The following is a 20,162-nucleotide window of genomic DNA, read 5'->3' as shown; positions in this document are numbered from 1 at the left end:
GTGGTAAGGCCATGTTCACCACTAGATGGAGACAACCTGACACAGGTATTTTCTATACGCACTAAATTTCACACTGAAAAGCCTTGCTGGAAGGTTTTTTTTTCCATAGAAAATAAAGAAAAGATGTCTTGAGGTCTTTCCAGTGTTTTCAAAATGTGTTTTTCAGATACACATCAAAACTTCACACAGAGAAACACACACACAAAACAACAAAATATATCAAATTACATGCACGTCTCATTCATTTTTTGAGAATCTCCCCACTTTTAGTTTTCATGGAAAATAACTTGAGTTATTCATGACATGATATCATTTCAGATAACTTTGTCAGGTCAGTAAATAGCTGCCACATAAATATAAATCATACATGTGTAATATAGAAAAAAGCAAAAACAGTTGTGCTGTTAGTTCATAATAAATGGGTAGGGGTGCATAGTCAGTAAAAGTCACCAAGGCTCTGCAGAGCTCCAAACCTCCTCTGCCACAAACAGAAGCATCAAAAATGTGCGCTGGGAGCTTCATGGCATGATTTCTACAGACAAGCAAATCTATATGTATGTGGCCAAGAACCTTAGTCCATGTAGGGCATCGTAGCACAGTTTTCACTTGTGTCAGTTAGGTCAGCTAGTGAGACGGCAGAGAGGGCAGCCTCTTCATTATTTTATTGTAGAGTGACAGGAAGTGCCTATGAGCTTCTAATCAGGCAGAAGTATTGACAGAAAATATATCAAAGGAAATACATTGATGAAAATCAAAGAACTATTTATGTGATGTTTGATTTTCCTGAGAACTGATTGGCTGTGATGACTCCTTCAAGTACTACATGCTACTTTGTCCTGCTAGTTAAGCCTGCTGTCTGTTCTCAGGCCTCCGCCTGCTTCACTGGCCTACATCCATCACCAGAGGGCTCCACTGACCTGCCTGCTGACATCAGACCACACCCCTGTGTCATGTGACCTGGCTGGAGTAGCAAAGCTGGACTCAGACCTGGCTCAGGCAAGTTCAAAGGCAGTTGTGGTAGAGAGAGCAGGGAGTATAGTAAAGCACTGGAAGGATGAGGTGGAAACAGGAAGCGTGTAGATTCAGTGGACTTGGCATCGTCCATGACCCTATCCTGACTTAGCTGCTCCTCTTCCACACTTCTGAATCCAAGCTGGGGGGCTCCAGGCTGTCAGCCTGCTGCCTCATAATCAGAGCAAACCTGAATAAACACCTCTGCTGCTTCCAAACAGCCTCTGAAAATCTGCCTTTTGTTTATTCCCTCCCACATTCTCGCCCTTGCCGTCAGGCTTCTCATCATGGCTATCGGTCATATTGATGCTATCGGTCTCCATGCTCTCTTTACTGGCGTCTTCACACCTGCACATTCCTGAATCTAGATTCTGGAGCCTAAATTGATCAGTGTTGAGTCTCTCAGATTTCTCATAGTCTCAAATCACCTGCACTGGCTCACTGTAGCTGCTGGTAGGAGGTGATTACACTCTGTTTCATTTGGTTCCAGTTCAGATTAAGGACAACACATGGAAAGACAGAAACAACAAATGTCTGAAAAATATTTACTGTTAGAAAACATTCAGTGAAAACAATATTGATTTTTCTGTTTGGCAAACGTCAAATCTGAGTCCCCAAAAGCCAATCAGACAATAGAGTTGGTATAAACAGAGAGGAGATGAAGCTTCTTTTAGACAGAGGAATGAAAATATTTAGATTCACTTAAAAGGATAATTCTCTATTTTTAGCACTTTCCACTTTCTTGCCATTAAACTATAATTAGCTTTAATTTCACTTCAAATACATGAACTCAGAAAAATAAGAGTGTGATTCTGGCAAAAGATTAAAAATGCTACATTTTAGGGTTTAAAATCCCAGCTCACTGACCCCTCTGTCGCTTTACTGAACTGCAGTATATGTGCTTCACTATTTGGACTACATTGCATTGTACAGGTAGACTATGATTGTATCTGTGGGGCTTAAAAACGATGGCATTTGTTCACACACTCATAGGGCTGGTCTGGACACATTAACTGGCGCTGTAAGGATTGAGAAAAAACAGTATTAATCCCTTTTTGGTGCACATTATGACAGCTGGGATTTATGTATTGTGTATATTATGTGTTGAGGTTTTCTCTTTGCGACTGACGTCCTTACTGGCAGTGAGATTTGTATTGAGCGTGCAGTGTAGAGTGATCAGACACATGTGCTGTTCCACAAACGGGATGTTTTTATTGTAGTCACTGCAGCAAGTGAGATCTGTGAGAAATAAACCAGGAGAGGTGGAGGGAAAAGATCAAACAACAGGTCTTAGAGTCAAAGATACAATCTGAATGAAGAGAACAAAAGGCTAACTGTGTGGAAGGCTGAGATACTCGTCACTTCTGTGAGTATTTTCCCAAAAGTCTCGGGGATCATTGAAATGTTTTCTGGCAAAACTGAGAGCAGCCTTTGTTCATTTTGCTCAGCAGGGGTTTCCATCTTAGAGTGGGGGAACCCTAAAATCAGCTGTAGTGGCTCTTTGTAGATTGACACAACTGAAATCAACAAGGTGTAAGGAGGTATTTCATGAGCTGACCTGGCTGATTTCCACCCTCTACACTGACCGTCTTTTTTTCTACATTTAAGCATCATCAGCTAAAATTCATATTCATCTCTGTTACACTTGATGTAACAGACCACGAGCACCACAGCCATTGTGCATCAGTCGCACGCAGTTCTTTACTGTAAACTAACCTGATAATCCTGCACTAACCTGCAGAGGGTTTTCATGTGGTCTTTAAATAACACAGTTAGTCTAAGTTAGCTTTGCAGCGTGTTTCACAATATGAGAACATGAAGAAATTAATGTAAGCTTTAAATTGACATCAAATCCCACTGAGCAGTCCTTACCTTTAAATATAAGCTCTCCTCTTCCTGTCCTGTATTCTTTGTCCACCTCTGAGTGAAGTTATCTCAAACTTGCTTCTGTCCCTGTGAAATACAGCAGCTGGACTTTTAGCTATCAACACACTGTGAGACAAACTGCACAAAAACAGTTTGTGTGTTTGCTGATGTTTGTTGAGCTGATAGAAACGTTGCATTTGAAATGACCTTTATGCTTAGGGCTTGTTAGATGCTGACGTATGGCAACCACAACTTATGGACACCTGCAGTCGTTCCAGAGCTGTGCCAAAAAAACAAAACCACACAGCGGGCCCACTTGGACCTGTTACTATGGCACACATGATCTCTTTTTACACTATGTCCCCTGGTGATTATTTGAAAGAGGACTGAAGGCTCACAGTGACAGAAACAATAACTCCCTGCAAATGTGTTAAACCAAAAGTAACGAGAAGATTTAAGCAGTCCAAAGTACAGATATGTGTTGAAAAGGAAAAAAACGACTCCAGTAAAGCACAGATGCCTGATAATTCTACGTTAGTACAGTAGAATACAAAGTATTTGTACTTTGTTACTTCCCCCTTGTGATGAACCTTAACTGAGGCGAGTGAGTCGTGCAGCTCTTTGGATGTTCTGGGCTGGATGAGTCGTGGCTGGATGGCCGGCCACTCCTTTTTGACCACTGTTCCATGTTTTCCATTTGTGGATAATGGCTCTCCCTGTGGTTTGGTAGAGTCCCATAGCTTTAGACATGGCTTTATAACCTGACCGACAAATCTCAAATGTGAATTTCTTACAGATTACAGAAAAAAGTCCTGACAGCTCGTTGCTCAAACTGCAGTTTTTTCCTTTTGTTTTTTAAACTGTAGTCGTAAAAAAACTGACATTTCTGTGGTAAAAAGTGAAAAACAAACTTTTTTGTCATTTAATTGTTGTTTGCTTGATGACTTTGTGCAGTATGAAAGGCAATAAAGGAGGTTTTTATTACTAGGAAAAGCTGTAAAACTTTAAAACACAGTTTAAAGTCCAAAATTCATGCTTGTGCTTGTTATTAATGACTTCAAGCGAGCATTCAGGCCTGTGAGACTCATTTAGACACTCAGACAGTGAGCCATGGCTCTGTGGTACACGCAGACCTCTATTCAAAGACCCTTTGTATATGTTTGGAGCTGTAATAGCACTCGATATTTGCCTTTTCCATTACTGCCAGGGCCTCGACACAAACTGTTTACATTGTATGATCATCAGTTAAAAGTTTAAGTGCAGTCGTCTTAATTTACAGGAAGTGTCCAACAGACAGACAGGATATGATGTGAATATAATGGAGCAGTGAAGTTGGAAATGATTTTGTGATTTATTTTTTGTGAATGGGTCATCAGACAAAGTTTTTAAGACAGCCTGATAATAATAAATGACAAGAGAAGTATTAAGTAGTAAATGCATAAACAAGCTTTTCAGTGTCACTATGAAGCAGGATGCTTCTAATTTCAGAGATATTACAGAAATGTAAGAAAGCTGTCCTACATATTTGTTTAATGTGCACCTTGAAGCACATATCCTGATCAAAAGACTTCAAGATTACAGATAATATTTAGCTGTAAAAACATTAAAATTATGTGTAACAGCTGGGGGAAGTACAAAGGAAGGCTTCAGTCACCCCAGGCTCCCTCACGGCTCTGAGAAAAATGGGTCGCACACAAACTCATTTCTTGTACCTCTTGGCTCATATCAGCAAATTTCACTCCTGCTGGCACTGAATAACAAGTTTCTTCTGCACTGATTTAAAGTCAAATTCAGAGTCACAAAGCCAATTAAAGTTGGTATGCTGTGGTTGGGGGTGGGGAGTAGTGAGCAGGGTGTGTGGAGGAGGTGTGAAGTGGCTGAGGTGGAACAGCAGCATGGGGGGTGGGTGAGTCTGCAGACGATGTTTAAGACTGTCTCCTGGATGAATCAAACCTGTTAAAGAAGTGATTCAGTTCATTTGCCCACCTCACATCACCCCCGGGCAGAGAGATGTGTGTGGACTGTGGGAGAAAGCCAGAGATCCCTAAGAAAACAACCCACAAAGGCAAAGGAGAATCTTCCTGTGAGGTGATAGTGTTAACCACTGAACCACATAGTTTGTCATCCACAAATTATTGGACATGATGTGATCTAATGGGGATAATCTATTCAGCAACATAATGAGTCCAGTTGCATCTTCTGTGGTGATACATCTCCAGACCTTTACTGCTGCCTTGTTGTGGTGTCACTCTGCCTTTGGTCTTCAGCAAGGGGAATGCAGCTCAGGACATCATCTAACCTTTCGAGCTTGTTCTATCAAAATGCTATAAAAGTTACATAATTCTAAAAACAATTCTGACTAATTAAACCTGTATATTATAGGATGGACAGACTTATAACACTCAGACTCAGATACTGATGTTGTTGAACCTGTTCAAAAAATGTCAGTTTCAACTGTGCAATTATGCTTAATTACCATGGCAACCAGCAGCAGCTTCACTGAAATGAATCTTCCCACAGTGACAGTGAGCTGCAGTGGTGCTTAAACTAGATTTGGGCAAAGCTACAAAATTAGATGCTCATTAAGTTTTTTAATGACAAATCTTTTTAGAATTATTTATTTTAAACTTTATGAACTTATTTATTCAGAGAAATGCCTTAAGGGCAACACATCCACCATCAGGTCTTTCTGTGTGGAGTTTGCGTGGCTTCCTCCCACAGTCCAAAGACATGCAGTTTGTGGGGATAGGTTAATTGATTGATCCGAATTGCCCATAGGTGTGAATGTGAGTGTGAATGGTTGTCTGTCGCTGTGTGTTGGCCCTGTGACAGACTGGCGACCTGTCCAGGGTGTACCCCGCCTCTCGCCCTATGACAGCTGGGATAGGCTCCAGCGCCCCCACGACCCTGAAAAGGATAAGCGGAAGCGAATGGATGGATGGATAATTGAAATTAATTGAACTGCCTATCGATCCCGCTTATTGGTTCCACTTGCACTTGAATAGCTGATTTTAGTTTGTATGTCAGAGGATAGTGGTGTAATCTACAGTGTAGATAATATGGACAAATAAACTAACAGGCAGGCATAACAGGTAACGGAACACACAGTGAAATCTGAGGGTGAGCAGACGTTAACGACTCGACACTGACACAGAGAAACACAGGGCTTAAATACACAGATGGCAGTAATCAAGGGATGAGAGACAGGAGGGGAACACACCTGGGAGAAATCACAGCTGACGAGACAGGGGAAACGTAAACTGAGTACACTCACAAAAGACACAGACCTTCACAATAAAACAGGAAACTCAGACACCGGGAACCAGACAAGACGCTGAACTGAACAGACAGATTCACAAACAGATGGGGTGACACCATAGACAGAGATACAGACGCAGACTCAGAGGCAGACCGAAGAGAACTCAAATAATAATCATAACAATAAACTAGAAAATGATAATAATAAACTTAAAGCGCTGGGTCACCGACCCAGGACCATGACAGTTTCACCTCTAATCCGAGAAGCTTCTTCAGTTCTAAGGTCAAATGGTGGAGAGTCCCAGATTTAAACCTGGTGGGAGTTTCCCCCCACAGAGGGACAAAAGGACCCCCTGATGATCCTCTAATCACCTGAGCCAAGGTGTGAAACTGGGTGTGGGTCCCAATCAGCCAGGGTTTCGGATGAGCTCGTTGTGAAACCTGGCCCCACCTTATCATGTGATTTCCTGAGGTCAGATGTCCCAGGATGTGAGTGGGCGTTAAGGCGTCTGGGAGGGAACTCAAAACTGGATTATAGATGGCAGAGAGTTGGTGTCGTAAACCACCGCCTCTGTTCAAAGATGGTCGCTCACAGTGGACATAGATGCTTCTTTCACTCCTCTTTCAAACCATCTGTCCTCTCTGTCCAAAATGTGAACATTGGCATCCTCAAAAGAGTGACCTTTGACCTTTAGATGCAGATGGACAGCTGAGTCTTGTCCTGTGGAGGTGGCTCTTCTGTGTTGTGCCATGCGCTTGTGAAGTGGCTGTTTGGTCTCTCCGATGTAGAGGTCTGGGCATTCCTCGCTGCTGTACAGCAAACACCACATTGTTAAGTCTGTGTTTTGGAGTTTTGTCTTTCGGGTGAACCAGTTTGTGTCTGAGTGTGTTGTTGGGTCTGAAATGCACCGGGATGTCATGCTTGGAGAAAACTGAGTTTTTCTGATACACCGGCTACAGAGGGGATGACAATGTTGTTGCGTCTGTCCTTCTTATCCTCCCTCGCTGCTGTGACACCATTGAGCTGCTGAAACTGGACTTCCTCCAACTCGTCAGCCTCCTTGGTCAGTTGCAGATGAGTGCTTTTATCTCCGGGCCCACCCCCACCTGTGGCAGAGGGATAGGCTGTTTCAGCCGGCTGCTCAGCCTTAACACCTGGCTTTCCTCCGCCTGTGTCTCCCACGGTGTGGGTTTTATTAACAATTTTGATGCCTTCTGGGAGAGGAGGCATCTTTTTGGGGCAGATGGGCTCTACCTCAACGCCTGGGGACACCGTTTGCTGTCCGCCAATTTGGCATTTGGTGTACAGCACTCCCGCACACCGCCCTGTCACTACCCCAAACCGACATTACCTGCTGATCTGTCCGCCACTGACTGATGTCCCCCTGGTCCCAGCTCCTATATTTGTTCCACTTTTAACAGTAATACACAAAACTCTGGACTTGGACCTCTCTCTCCCACAGTCAACACAATACCTGTCATAATCACAAACAGAGAGCAACAGAATTATCATAAATCCAGTAACTCCAAAAACATTAATAACCTCCGGCCTCTTCAAAAATGTCAACATCCATGAAACATGGCTGGGTTTGGATGCATCAGTTGTTCTCACTGAGACCTCCCCACCAAATTTGAATTTCTCTTTTTCTATTAGAAGTGGTAAGAGAGGTGGTGGGACTGCATCTTTAACCAACAACACACTCACCAAACACATTTTATTTGATCATTTTACCACTTTCGAATTCCATGCTATTGTTTTTAGCAGCCCTCCAGTTTTATCTGTCACAATTTATAGAGCACCTAAAGACAGTGCTGCTTTTATCAAGGAATTCTCAGAATTTTTAACAAACATACATTCAAAATATAATATGATAATTTTAACCGGTGATTTTAACCTGCACATAGATAATCCTTCTGACCCTGCATCAAAACAATTCTTAAACATTCTTCACTGTTTGGATTTTACCTTTCTAACCTCTGAAGTGGCTGCAAATTATACCAGGGCTTTAGACAAATGCTCCCCTGTGATTTTATTTTTAATCATTTTATCAGCAAACTGAAGAAAAGCCTTGACTCCATTGCTCCACTCACCACCAAAAAGATTAACGTAAAACATGCATCACCCTGGAGAAACGAAGAAGTCAAAAAACAAGAAATTGCAGGGCAGCAGAAAGGAGATGGAGGAAAAATAAAAATGGAATCAACCATCACCCATTAGGGTGAACCATATTTTGCGAGCAACTTAAAATTTACAATAATACACTAAGGAATTCAAGAAATTCATACTTTGTCAAAATAATCAGTAATAACAAAAATAATCCCAAGGTCCTCTTTTCCACCATAGATCATTTATTTAACCCTGATTTTAACAAAGAACCCCACAGACTCGCTCTGTGAGCAGTTTGCACCACTTCAGGGGAAAAGTCAGCGCCATCAGATCTGATATTTTATCTTCTCGCGATATGATTTTAAACACACCTGAGGGCTCGATTGTACCCAAGGAGACACTGGACAGCTTTGTCCTGGTTAATGCTGAGAACCTTAAGAAAGTTTTCTCCACAGTGAGACCCACCACATGTCTTTTAGATCCAATCCCTTCTTTACTCTTTAAAACACTTTATGGATTTTTTTGAAGCTGAGCTTTTATATATGATGAATTGCTCTCTTCAGTTGGGTGTCTTCCCTGCTGCCTTTAAAACGGCGGTGCTGAGGCCCCTTCTGAAGAAGAGCAATTTGGATTGTAATGATTTTAATACAGACCTGTATCCAACTTACTATTTTTAAGTAAAATTTTAGAAAAACTTGTTTTTACTCAGATTAATGACTTTCTGAGTGATAGACAGATCCTGGAGATATTCCAGTCTGGATTTAAGGTGAACCACAGCACAGAGACGGCTCTCCTAAAGGTTTAAATGATCTTAGATGTAACTGGGACTCCCAAAAGCTCTCAGTCCTGGTGCTGCTGGATCTAAGTGCAGCCTTTGATACAGTAGACCACGCTATTCTTTTAAACAGACTGAAACACATGGTGGGCCTCTCTGGTGCTGTGCACAACTGGTTCACTTCCTGTCTCTCAGACAGAACTTTCATGGTGAGTATGGATACATGCTCCTCTAAGATCCATAGAATGACATGTGGTGTGCCTCAAGGGTCGGTTTTAGGCCCTGTACTTTTTAATTTATATATGCTCATCATCAGGAGGCATGGAGTGAATGTCCACAGTTACGCTGACGACGCTCAGCTGTACATCTCCGTGTCTCCTGATGACACCAGACCAATGGATGCCCTTTTTAACTGTATTTTAGATATAAGATCTTGGATGGCAGAAAACGTTTTACAGCTTAACCAGGACAAAACTGAAGTTTTAATCGTCGGTCCTGAGGCTCAGAGAGAGAAACTCTTGTCTAAGTTACAGGCATCTTCACTATGTCCTTCGCTACAAGTGAAAAACCTGGGTGTTGTTTTTGACTCTGAGCTTGGTTTTATCCCACATATTAAACATGTAACCAAAATGGGATTTGATCATCTAAAGAATATAGCCAGAGTCCGCCCTATTCTCTCACGGGCCAACACGGAGATGCTGATGCTTTTATTACCAGTCGCATTGATTACTGCTCTGCTCTCTGGTCTCCCCAAAAAGAATATTTCACCTTTACAACTTTTACAAAACTCTGCAGCTCGTGAGCTGACGAAGACCAGAGGGCGGGCCTACATTACACCGGTTTTAGAATCGCTGCACTGGCTCCCCGTGTGTTTCAGGGTCGATTTTAAAGTTCTTTTTGTCATGGTCCTGGGTCATTTTGACCCAGCGTTTTGTGTTTCCTTGAAGTTCATTTTTGTGCCTTGTGTTTATTCTGATTGTGTACTAGTTTAGGGTTGAACCTGAAGTTTGGTGTATATTCAGCCCTACCTGTGTCGGTCCTCGGTGCTCTGTTCATGTCCCCGTGTTGTGTTGTAAATCAGTCTGTGTGTTTCCTGCTTTACTTTGAAGGCTCGTGTTCTGGATTTCCTGTTCTATTCTGAAGGTCTGTGTCTGTTGTCATTGTGTTCAGCTTGTGTCCTCCAGTCATCATGTGTATTCAGATCAGCTGTTCTTCCCTCCCGTGTGCGATTACCCGATTACCTTGTGTGTGTGTGTGTATATATAGTGGGTGTCGGTCTGTGTTCGTTGTCGGCTCGTCTGCGTTCTATGGTGTTTCGTTCCTGTCTCTGCGTCTCTCTGCCCCACACCCCTTTTGTATGCTCTCAGGTTTGTTATTTAGTTCTCCCAGTTTAGGTTTCTTCAGTTATTTGTCATGCCTCACTGCTTGCTTGCCACTATCCCACCTTGTAAATAAACGTCACACTCTTCATCAGTCAGCTGCCTGCATTCTGGGTCCTTTTCATTCCACAACACGACTGCTGCCCCAGCCGTGACACTTATTGGTTTTTAAATGTCTTAATGGTCTTGGGCCTTCTTATCTCTCAGATCTGCTTTTACCATATGAACCCTCGCGGACTCTGAGGTCCTCTGGTACTGGCCTTTTGACTGTTCCCAAAGTCAGGACACATACTCACGAAGAGGCAGCGTTTCAGTGGTATGGTCCTCGTCTGTGGAACAGCCTGCCGGAGGAGCTCAGAGAACGTACATGTTTTTAAGAACAAGACTCACCTTTTTAATTTAGCTTTCACCTAACGTTTATTGATTTTATGCTTATTCATTTTTTATCTTCTTACTCTATTTATATTGTATCCCATTCTTATTTATTTTATCTTTTTACCCTGCATATATCCTATTGGGTCATATCTCCAGTGTTTCCTCGGAGGAGGCTCTCTGCACCGGGGCTGTGATCGACCACTGATGACATAATTAATGACTTTCATACAAACCGATCAGTAAGGGTTTTTTTTTTAAATATTTTTTCAATTAGTAACCAGTTATAAATAACTATTTACAATTTCTAAGTAACTTACCTGAGATGACTGACAACATTAACATTAATTGTGACTTTTTGTAAAATAATATAATTATATTTCTAAACAGAAACAACTTTTATATAATTCTTTTCAAAGCTACCAGACTCAATAGGAAAAAAATCAGCAATGTTCGTCATTTCAATACCAAATTAAAAATTTAGAAAAGTTATCTGTTAATTTTCCATAGACTCTGCCTGTGGACAGAGTCTATGGCCTTACTTCCTGTTTTTTCTTTTCTTTACCATCATACCACACTGTGTTTTCCGTCTCTGTGTTTCTGTTTAGTTTATTTGTATTTTCAGTGTCATATGTTATATGTTGGTGTTAGCAATAAAGCGGTTTGCACTTTTTGCCTCCATCCCTGCCTGCCTGCACACAGCCATGACATTTACAGGCTAAATTAAAGACATCCATCAGTAAAAATACATCTACCTTGTACCCTATGGGCATGAATCTAGCTTATCCAGCTAATGAATGCAGTGTTGTTTGGTGGTTGCTACCCACCAATGCAACTATTTATTTCTGTTTTAATACATATGTTTGTTGTTATTCTGTTTCAGAGGGAGATGGAGAGGGTGACATGAATCTTGACAGTTATAAACATGCAGCTGCATTTCTTCTTTGACTCAGGTAATTTATGCCATTAATTTTTCATTGAATTGTATTTCATTGTTGGAGAACTTAAAAGCAATATGCTGAATAACTTGGGTACTGTTCAGACCTGGCATCCTGAATGAGCTGGTCATGGACAGCTTTAGGTATGTGAGTGAACCACCTGACATTAGAATGCGTCTCCATGTACTTCATGAGTGACCACTCAGATCTCACTCCCTCGCTATATGTGGAAGTAGACATGTATGTTGCATCCAAAATCTCCCCATCTACTATATTTCCTTATCATGAGCTAAGAATAGAGACAACAGAACACACGTAACACAAACTTTCAATTTACATTTTCCACCTATGAGCCCATCCCTCAAAACACATTATAATCAAGTGACAACAAGGTCTTAAAGCTGCAGAAGATAAAATTATTATTTAAAAAAAAATTTAGGAAAAAAAATCATTGCAAGTCATTTGATCATTACATCTCACTAACATTATGTAATTGAAGGGTTCCATTTTCAAAAAGTGTGTCTCTGTGAGTTTGCATGTTCACTGTGTTTCATATGAATTCTGTGATTTAGTATTTTCATGTGTTTTCTCCTCCTCCCCAGAGAGCTGTTGACCACATTGTGAGTGGAGTCCAGCAATGTCAGGCCCTGTTAGGAGCACCTGAAACAACAAATGACTGAGAGACATTCTGGGGACCTGGATCAACTAAAGATGATGCAATGGGGGTATTTGACCAGTGTGTTGACCCTTTCATTCAAATTGCTTCCACCCATTTGCAGGACAAGACCATCAAAGAACTGTTAAAACCAGTTGAACCAGAGATTATTGTTGAAAAACATATAGTATGTTATGTGAAGTGTCGTAGCCTGGGTCCTTTGACCCAGCCTTTTGTGTTTCTTCTTCTTCTTCTTAATAATAATAATAATAATAATAATAATAATAATAATAATATTATTATTATTATTATTATTATTATTATTATGTATTCTGGTTGAGACTTTCTAGTTCCTTCTGCATCTTGTCATTCCCGGCCTGTGTGTTTCCTCTGTGTGAAGCTCGTGTTTCTTAGTCTGTGTCTTTGCATGTGTGTTGAGTTTCCTGTCTTACTGTGAAGGTCTGTGTCAGTGTATTCAGTTTGCATCATCCCTGTCTCGTCAGATTCATCAGGTTCAGCTGTGTCTCCCTCCTGTGTGTAGTCTCCTCGTTTCTCTGTGTGTACTTATAGCATGTGTCGTCTTGTGTGCGTTAGTGGTCCGTCTGTGTCCCTCCATGCTGTTCTCCCTGCTTGTCGGTCTTCGTGTTACCTCCGCGCTCCATCCCCTCGTGTTCAGGTTTGTAGTTTAGTTCTTAGTTTTTCCAGTTTAGATTATTTCTGAGTTCTGCTTTTGGTTGTATGTCACTCTCCTTAAATAAAGCTCACTTACATCTCAGTCAGTGCCTGCACTTTGGGTCCTTCATTCATACCTCACACGGCTTGCCCCGCAAACAGTGACATGAAGTGTGGAGACTCCAGAGTTCTTGCCGTTAAGGACCATTGTTTTCATTATATACCGCTGGTGAAAAGTTTGGAGCAGCTGCTATCACAGCCAAGAATGCTTGCAGTGATTGACAAGAGGCCAACACCATGCAAGGATGGCTTTTTTCATCATTTCAATGATGGAGACATTTTTAAGTCGCACAGCATTGCGGTTGATTTTATATGCAGATAAAATGGAAGTATCGTCTTGGAGCTCGGGCAAACAAAAACAAGTTGTTAGTGATTTATTACACCTTAGGTAACATCAGTCCTAAGTACAGATCAAGACTTCCTGCTTCTGAGCCATTAAATGTAGTCCATTATTTTCAGAAGCTCAAGGTTAAGGACAGCGGACAAACATTTTAGGGCAGGGTGCGAACTTAGCTTAATGATTGAGCATGCATCACAAAACTTTTATTCAACTTATCTTTTATCAAACTAGAACACTAAAAATGTATCAAATGTCTAAAATGAGACAATGTAATATTCAAAGCGAACATTAGCTCAATTTGATATTGATGGTAGCAACACACCTCAGAAGTTGGGAGAGGGTAGCACCCCTTCTTTTAACAACAAACAACAAATGTTTCAAACTGAGCAGATCAGTTGCTGGATTTTCCAACAATTTTCTGCTTTATATATCTTCCAGATAAAAATGCTGCTCAAGCCCGTGATTCAAGAAGAGCTCCCATAAAAAAGGTGGTCCAAGGCTGAGGTTGCTGCAGCGATGAAGCATTTTAATGACCACATAGACAAAGGGAAACTGGCCACCAGAAATGAATGCAGTCATTGGAAACTGGCAGAGGAACCAGTGTTGGCAGGAAGAACAGTTCAGAACATAAACAATTTGGTAAGAAACAGAAGTTTATCTGCAAAACAGCATAAAGGAGAGTGTTATATCCACTAGGATTACTGTTTATGCAGATGTGGTTCAGTTGTTGCTCAAATTGACTTAGTTGTGCAGCAGGCTGCTTTATTGATGTTCTCTTTAAAGAAATAACAATTAAAAAAAAGCTCTTGTGAAACTACAGAACAAAATTTGTATTTAATGTAATTTTTTTTAGATTTATATTTTATAATTTTTTTACACATCTGTGGCTTGTATGTAATAAATAATTAACTCTGTTAATTACCATTTATTTAATTTTTTATTCAACTTCTTCTTTGAAGTGATCAGCACGTTTACATTAGTGGAAATAGAGAAAAGCTCTGTTTTATCACTTTGAATATTTTTTATCACATTTGTTTGATTTTAAGACCTTTGAACTTAGCTGTGATGTAGAGGCGACCAGGGGGTGGGACTTTAACCCCAGGTCTCATGACACATTACAGGGACTTGGAACTGAAAACTGGGTTTTTGTGAATGGTTATTCTGGAAAATGTGTTTGGTGCTTCGTGGTGCTCGTGTGGTCCTTGAGAAATGGTGCTTATAAAGTCCCTCTATAATCTGCACATGTAAATGCACTGTATGCATTAGCATGACATACTAATGCATACAGTGTTCTATTTCTGCTTCTACAGATAAACTCGAGAAGCAACCCCAGAGCGGATCAAAAGTAAAATTGTTTTTTGGACGGTTGGGTGGATACATCATGTCCATAACTGGCCACCGAAAGGGTGTGGCCATCAACATGAGTATTGAGGAATAGAATAGAATATTTAGATGTACAATGAGGTAGAGAGTTTTGCACAGTGGTAGTTTATAAAGGGAAAGCCCTTGGAATGGGGGGGCTGTGTTATCAGTGGATCAGAGGGGGTTGAAACGGCAGAAAAAAAACTAAGCATGGTGCCCACATCATCCGTAAGTACGAAAACTATAAAAGTTATAGTTACCTAAGAGGCATATACATTGTTTAGTCAGCTGATCAGAGAGAATGAACATGTCTTTTGATTTATTAGGTTGAACAGCACAAGACTCAAAAGTACCATGGGCAAGCAGCGGTCCCTCTATAAGGACGAGCATGCCTGGTTGCAGCGTTACAATGATATTAGAGAGGCATCTACTTTTTCCCCACAGTTCCAATGGAGGTGTTCATCATAAGCTACCTGAAATTTCAAGGCAGCCTAGGAGAAGATGAATATGGGGACTGCACCCACATTCATTCATTGTTTCTCCTGTAGCACTTATGTAAGAAAACCTTTAATTTTTTATTTTTGAGACGTAATATGAAGTAGGTTGAAGTGTCATGGAATTTATTCATGTGGTTTCTTTTTAAAACATTAATTATTCTTCCCGGCCAAGCAACAGTTGGGACGTAAAACTTAACGACACAGTGGCAACATTTATGTGCTGCAATGCCATCACAGCCAAAAGGGTTTACCAAGGTTATTTAAACAAGCTAAAGTCAGACCTGTTTATGTTATACGTTTATCTGTACACTTACATTTATTCATAATTAGCAATATTGCTTTGCACAGCTGAGGACCCTGCAGAGGACACCATCCAGAGCAGAGCACTGACAACGAATGCAATTTCAACATATGCAGCAAAGAAAGTGAAAAGGAGAGAGGACAGAGAATCTATGCAGGACAAAGACAATCAAGGATCTGACAAGGAAGAGCAGGAGTCATCAGGACCAGAGGAGCTTCTAGAAAGATGGCTCTCCCAGTGTCTGAATAACAAGGTATGTGTGCCCCGAATCCCAAAAGTGAGAGTTTTGATTGGTTGCACTCCTTTCATATATAATCTTTTAGTCCAACATGAACAAACAGCAGCACTACTAAATCCCTGCCCTGGTTCACAGAAGCTATTCACAGCTTTAAGCGAATTTGCCGTAAAACTAAGCGCCTGTGGAAAGCCACAAAACTTGAGGTTCATAAGCTCCACTATTATCTACCTTCAAAACCATGGTGAAAGATGCGAGAGCCACTTATTTCTCTAAACTACTCGCAGTAGGAAAAAGAAATCCTAAGGTTCTCTTCGACACAGTAAATAACAGTCTCCCCCACAACTCCGTGCACGCCTGTCCAGTTTGATTTTTGCCCCAGCGAGCATCAAGTCCCAAATTAGTCAACGTCTGGGTCCTTTATCATCCTCAATAAAAGCTACCGCTCGGAATCTTGGGATCATTTTTGATCAATCTCTGTCGTTTGATGCTCAGATCAAGTCTGTAACCCGCTCCTGCTTTTTTCATCTAAGAAACATTGCCAAACTCAGGACTATTGTATCCAAAGGTGAACTGGAGATGCTTGTCCATGCCTTCATCTCCTCTCGTTTAGATTACAGTAACGCACTCTTTTCTTGTCTGTCTGAGGCTAAATCGCCTCCAAACGGTCCAAAATGCCGCAGCAAGGCTTTTATCCCAGAGTCATAAATTCTCCCGTATCACCCTGTGTTAACCGGAAGCCAGTGCAAGGATTTTGAGTACAGATATCAGTTTAAAATCCTCACTTTTACATCCATGTCCCTACAAGGTGAGGCCCCCACTTATATCACTGAGCTTCTCCAACCCTACACTCCAAACCGGATCCTTAGATCCACTGATAGTGGTCTTCTAACCATTCCACGGAGCTGTTTGAAAACGAAGGGGGATCGCGCTTTTCAAACCTTCAAATATTGTGGAACAGTTTACCTTCCCCCGCAACGCACCATCAACTCTGCAGCTACTTTTAAAAAAACAGCTCAAAACACATCTGTTTAGACTGGCATTTAGGTAATATTCATGTGTAGTAAACAGTTTTATTGGATATGCTATTATACCCTCTTTATAGTGTTTTATGGTTTTGATTGATATGCTTTTATTCCCATGTGAAGCACTTTGAAATAACTTCCTGTTTTAAAAAGTGCTGTATAGATCAATTTTACTTACAAACATATTTATATTCATATTTGTACCAGATGGGGAGCCTCCCTCAGGATGAAGGTGCTGGTGGTGCCAGAACCACATTACCCACACAGGAAGACAACTCGGAAGAAGACAAAGAACAAGAACGGATAAGGGTTCCTAAGACAGCCACGAAAAAAAAAACCCTGGGTGTCCCGTGTGTCATATACTGGCTTGTGTTGAGCTGGGGGCATTGCAGCTTTACGCCATCTTTGCGGCTCCTAGCTGTTGCATGCATTGTTGTGCCGTTATAACTGATGCCACAGGCGCCTGTAACTTTTACCAAATGCTTTTACCTGCAGGTAGGGGGCTGAAGTCCATTCCCAGCAGTTTGATTTGTATTTAAACCATAAATACCAACATGAAGCTGCATTTAGGGTTTGTTTTTTTTTTTTTAAATGTACAGGACAAGCCAATATTGATGATTACCAGTCCAACACCAAATTCCAACCGTGACTGAATTTAGTCAGTCACTGTCAAGACACATGTAAGAACAATTCCTTACAAATGTCAACAAACGTGTAAATCACATGTTATTAAATTTTCTTTTACAATAAAAGGACTTCTGTTTTGAAATTAGACCTTTGCCTTTGTGTGTACCTGATTCAGTTTTAAGTTTTCCTTCTGCTGAGACATGCAATCTCAAAAATTCTTAAACAGTTGTTTGACCGTTTCCCCACAGAACGAGGTTGTAGTGTAAGAGCACGCCAGTATAACAAATCTGAACATTACAGCTAGATGAGCTACAGTTGTCACAGATCTGGGTCGGTGACCCCTTTTTTAAAAAATTTAAAAGAGGGACGATAGATATTAATGAACATTTTAACAAATGTAAATATGCCAGATCATAGCTGTCACGTCCTCTCAGACACACGTGACGTGAAGGAAGGAGTTCAAAACTTTATTTACAGTACGTCACAGAACAGACAGGAGAAAAATGCAAATAAAAACGATGCTTTGGTGTGATTACGTGATTTGGCGTGAACTCAGGATGACAACTTAAATATAGACTGGAGGCTTTCAGATCATTCTAGGCTTCAACCAATAGCTCAACTATCATCTCTGATCAATTATCAACACGTCGTGCTACGAAAAAGCCGAGGCAGAAACTATGAATTTCCCTGAGACAAACTATGAATGAGAGGTAAGCTCAGATTTCCTACGACCTCTGAATGTTACACGAGGATAACACAAAACACTCAAGACAAATATCATTGATGCTGTCCTCTTGGGAGAAGCACTACGTGGGTCACACAATCAGTATTACACATTAAATGGTCAGTGAGGGAGACGTGGCTGTCGTGGACATGGGGGGGGCGCAACACTGGGTAACATCCGGAGCAGGAACCCAGGAATTGGGGTGGAAGAGAAAGGGACATGGTAGGTTACATTCCCAGATGCAGATCCCAGAAAAAGTCACATTGGTAAACAGTCTCAGGCTACACACGTACACGGGTATCGTTCAAAACGCAGATTTTTTCTATGCGTTTGGGCCTTTCGTCCACACGTAAACAGCATTTTGGGGTCACTGAAAACACTTTTTTTGCATCAAAAGGTGTGCGTCATTTTTGACGTCATTCTGTGCGCCATGTTATTGTTGAAATGAGATAAATTTCTACAATGGCGGGCTTTAGACAAAATACTGTTGCTGTTAATCTGACCATCTGGAGGTTTACATGTTTACATATACACACACAGTTACTGTCACTCTATTTAGAAAGAGGCGTCAGAGTGAACTTCTTAGTGACTTCTACATTCAACACAGACCTTCACAACCCAAATCCCGATGTCAGTTTTGAATAAATTCACTTTAAAATTTTTTTTTTAAAGAAATTAAATTTACGTATGCTGTATGTATTTTGTTCATTCCTAAGTTGTCAGTGTAGACGAACCAAAATACTGTCTTTGGTCATTAACATTTGAAACACTGGAACATGAAAAGTAACCCAAAATTATCCCCCTTTTCAGAAGCACTTCAGGTTGTGAGGGCACAAAACTCTGTTTAGTCTTTCATTTTTAGTGTTTTCATGTGGACGGAGATATTTTTTTCAAAACTTCACGTGTGGATGGGAGTTTAAAAAAAACAAAAAAAAAAAACCACACACACACACACACACACACACACACACACACACACACACACCCTGAAAATCTCCATTTTCAAACATACTCATGTACGTAGCCTTAGGCTACCTCCACACGTACCCGGGTATTTTTGAAAACGCAGATTTTTCTATGCGTTTGCACCTTTCATCCACACGTAAACGGCGTTTTTGGTCACTGAAAACAGCGATTTTAAAAACTCCAGCCAGGGTGGATATTTTTGAAAACTCCGTTTTTGCATTTACGTGTGGACGAGAAAAACGCAGAAAACGCAGCGTCAAAGGTGTGCGCCTTTTTTGACGTCACACTGTGCGCCACGTTATTGTTTCGGTGAAATGAATTTCTACAATACTGTTACTGTTAATTGTTCTCTCTGCAGTGTTTAAATGCTTACATATACACACACAGTTACTGTCCCTCCACACATACGACTCGGTTCTGCTTCTATGCCCCAGCTTTGTTTACTATTTCCCACCGAGGCTTCTAGACTTCTGATTGGCCAACATTTCTGCACGGTTAGGAATATAGCGCCACCTGCTGCTTTGGCATGTTCCTAGCAGCGTTTTCCTTCATTTCTGCCTTTACGTGTGGACGGGATTATTTTTTAAAACGAAAAATCTCCGTTTTTGAAAAATACCCGTGTACGGGCGGAGACGAAACATAGAGGGGGAGACGGTCTGGGGGAAACAAAGAGAGATCTTAGTGTGCTGCGCAGGTGAGCATATCTAGTGGAGCTGCAAGTAACCCAGCGGTCATGTGAGGTAAAGGCAACCTGTCATCTGGAGGCTCGACTGTGAGCACAGAATTAATTCCACTAAAACAAGGGCAACATTCAACTACTGCAATAACCTTCACTAATGCAGATTTGCAGACAATCTGGCAATGGTGGATTGCTGTGCTGGTCTTATATCTCTGCAGCCTCATTGCTCACAGGTGCAGCTGGTCGGTGCAAACGAAGGGGACCCGCCCAGGGGTGAAGACACCAGGAACACAGGTGCTTCAGACTCACCATA

The 20,162-nt window shown here is 41.2% G+C and overlaps 2 long non-coding RNA genes and 1 pseudogene across 2 annotated transcripts; 2 read left to right on the top strand and 1 right to left on the bottom strand.

The window, feature by feature from the left end:
• Positions 1-862: 862 nt before the first annotated feature.
• Positions 863-7,366, bottom strand: LOC148100122 (uncharacterized; annotated as a pseudogene).
• Positions 7,367-10,320: 2,954 nt separating this feature from the next.
• Positions 10,321-12,563, top strand: LOC148100121 (uncharacterized). The gene is made up of 3 exons (XR_015719826.1): positions 10,321-11,010; positions 11,652-11,721; positions 12,309-12,563. It is a non-coding gene; the product is annotated as an uncharacterized LOC148100121 (long non-coding RNA).
• Positions 12,564-12,699: 136 nt separating this feature from the next.
• Positions 12,700-17,599, top strand: LOC148100120 (uncharacterized). The gene is made up of 5 exons (XR_015719800.1): positions 12,700-13,037; positions 13,872-14,072; positions 14,744-15,350; positions 15,641-15,846; positions 17,061-17,599. It is a non-coding gene; the product is annotated as an uncharacterized LOC148100120 (long non-coding RNA).
• The last annotated feature ends 2,563 nt before the right edge of the window (positions 17,600-20,162 follow it).

The sequence above is a fragment of the Neolamprologus brichardi genome, chromosome 12, assembly GCF_056152115.1.
Source record: "Neolamprologus brichardi isolate AB-2024 chromosome 12, ASM5615211v1, whole genome shotgun sequence".
Lineage (NCBI taxonomy): Eukaryota > Metazoa > Chordata > Actinopteri > Cichliformes > Cichlidae > Neolamprologus > Neolamprologus brichardi.
Note: the sequence above shows the minus strand (reverse complement) of the source record. Positions and strands in the feature narration are given on the sequence as shown.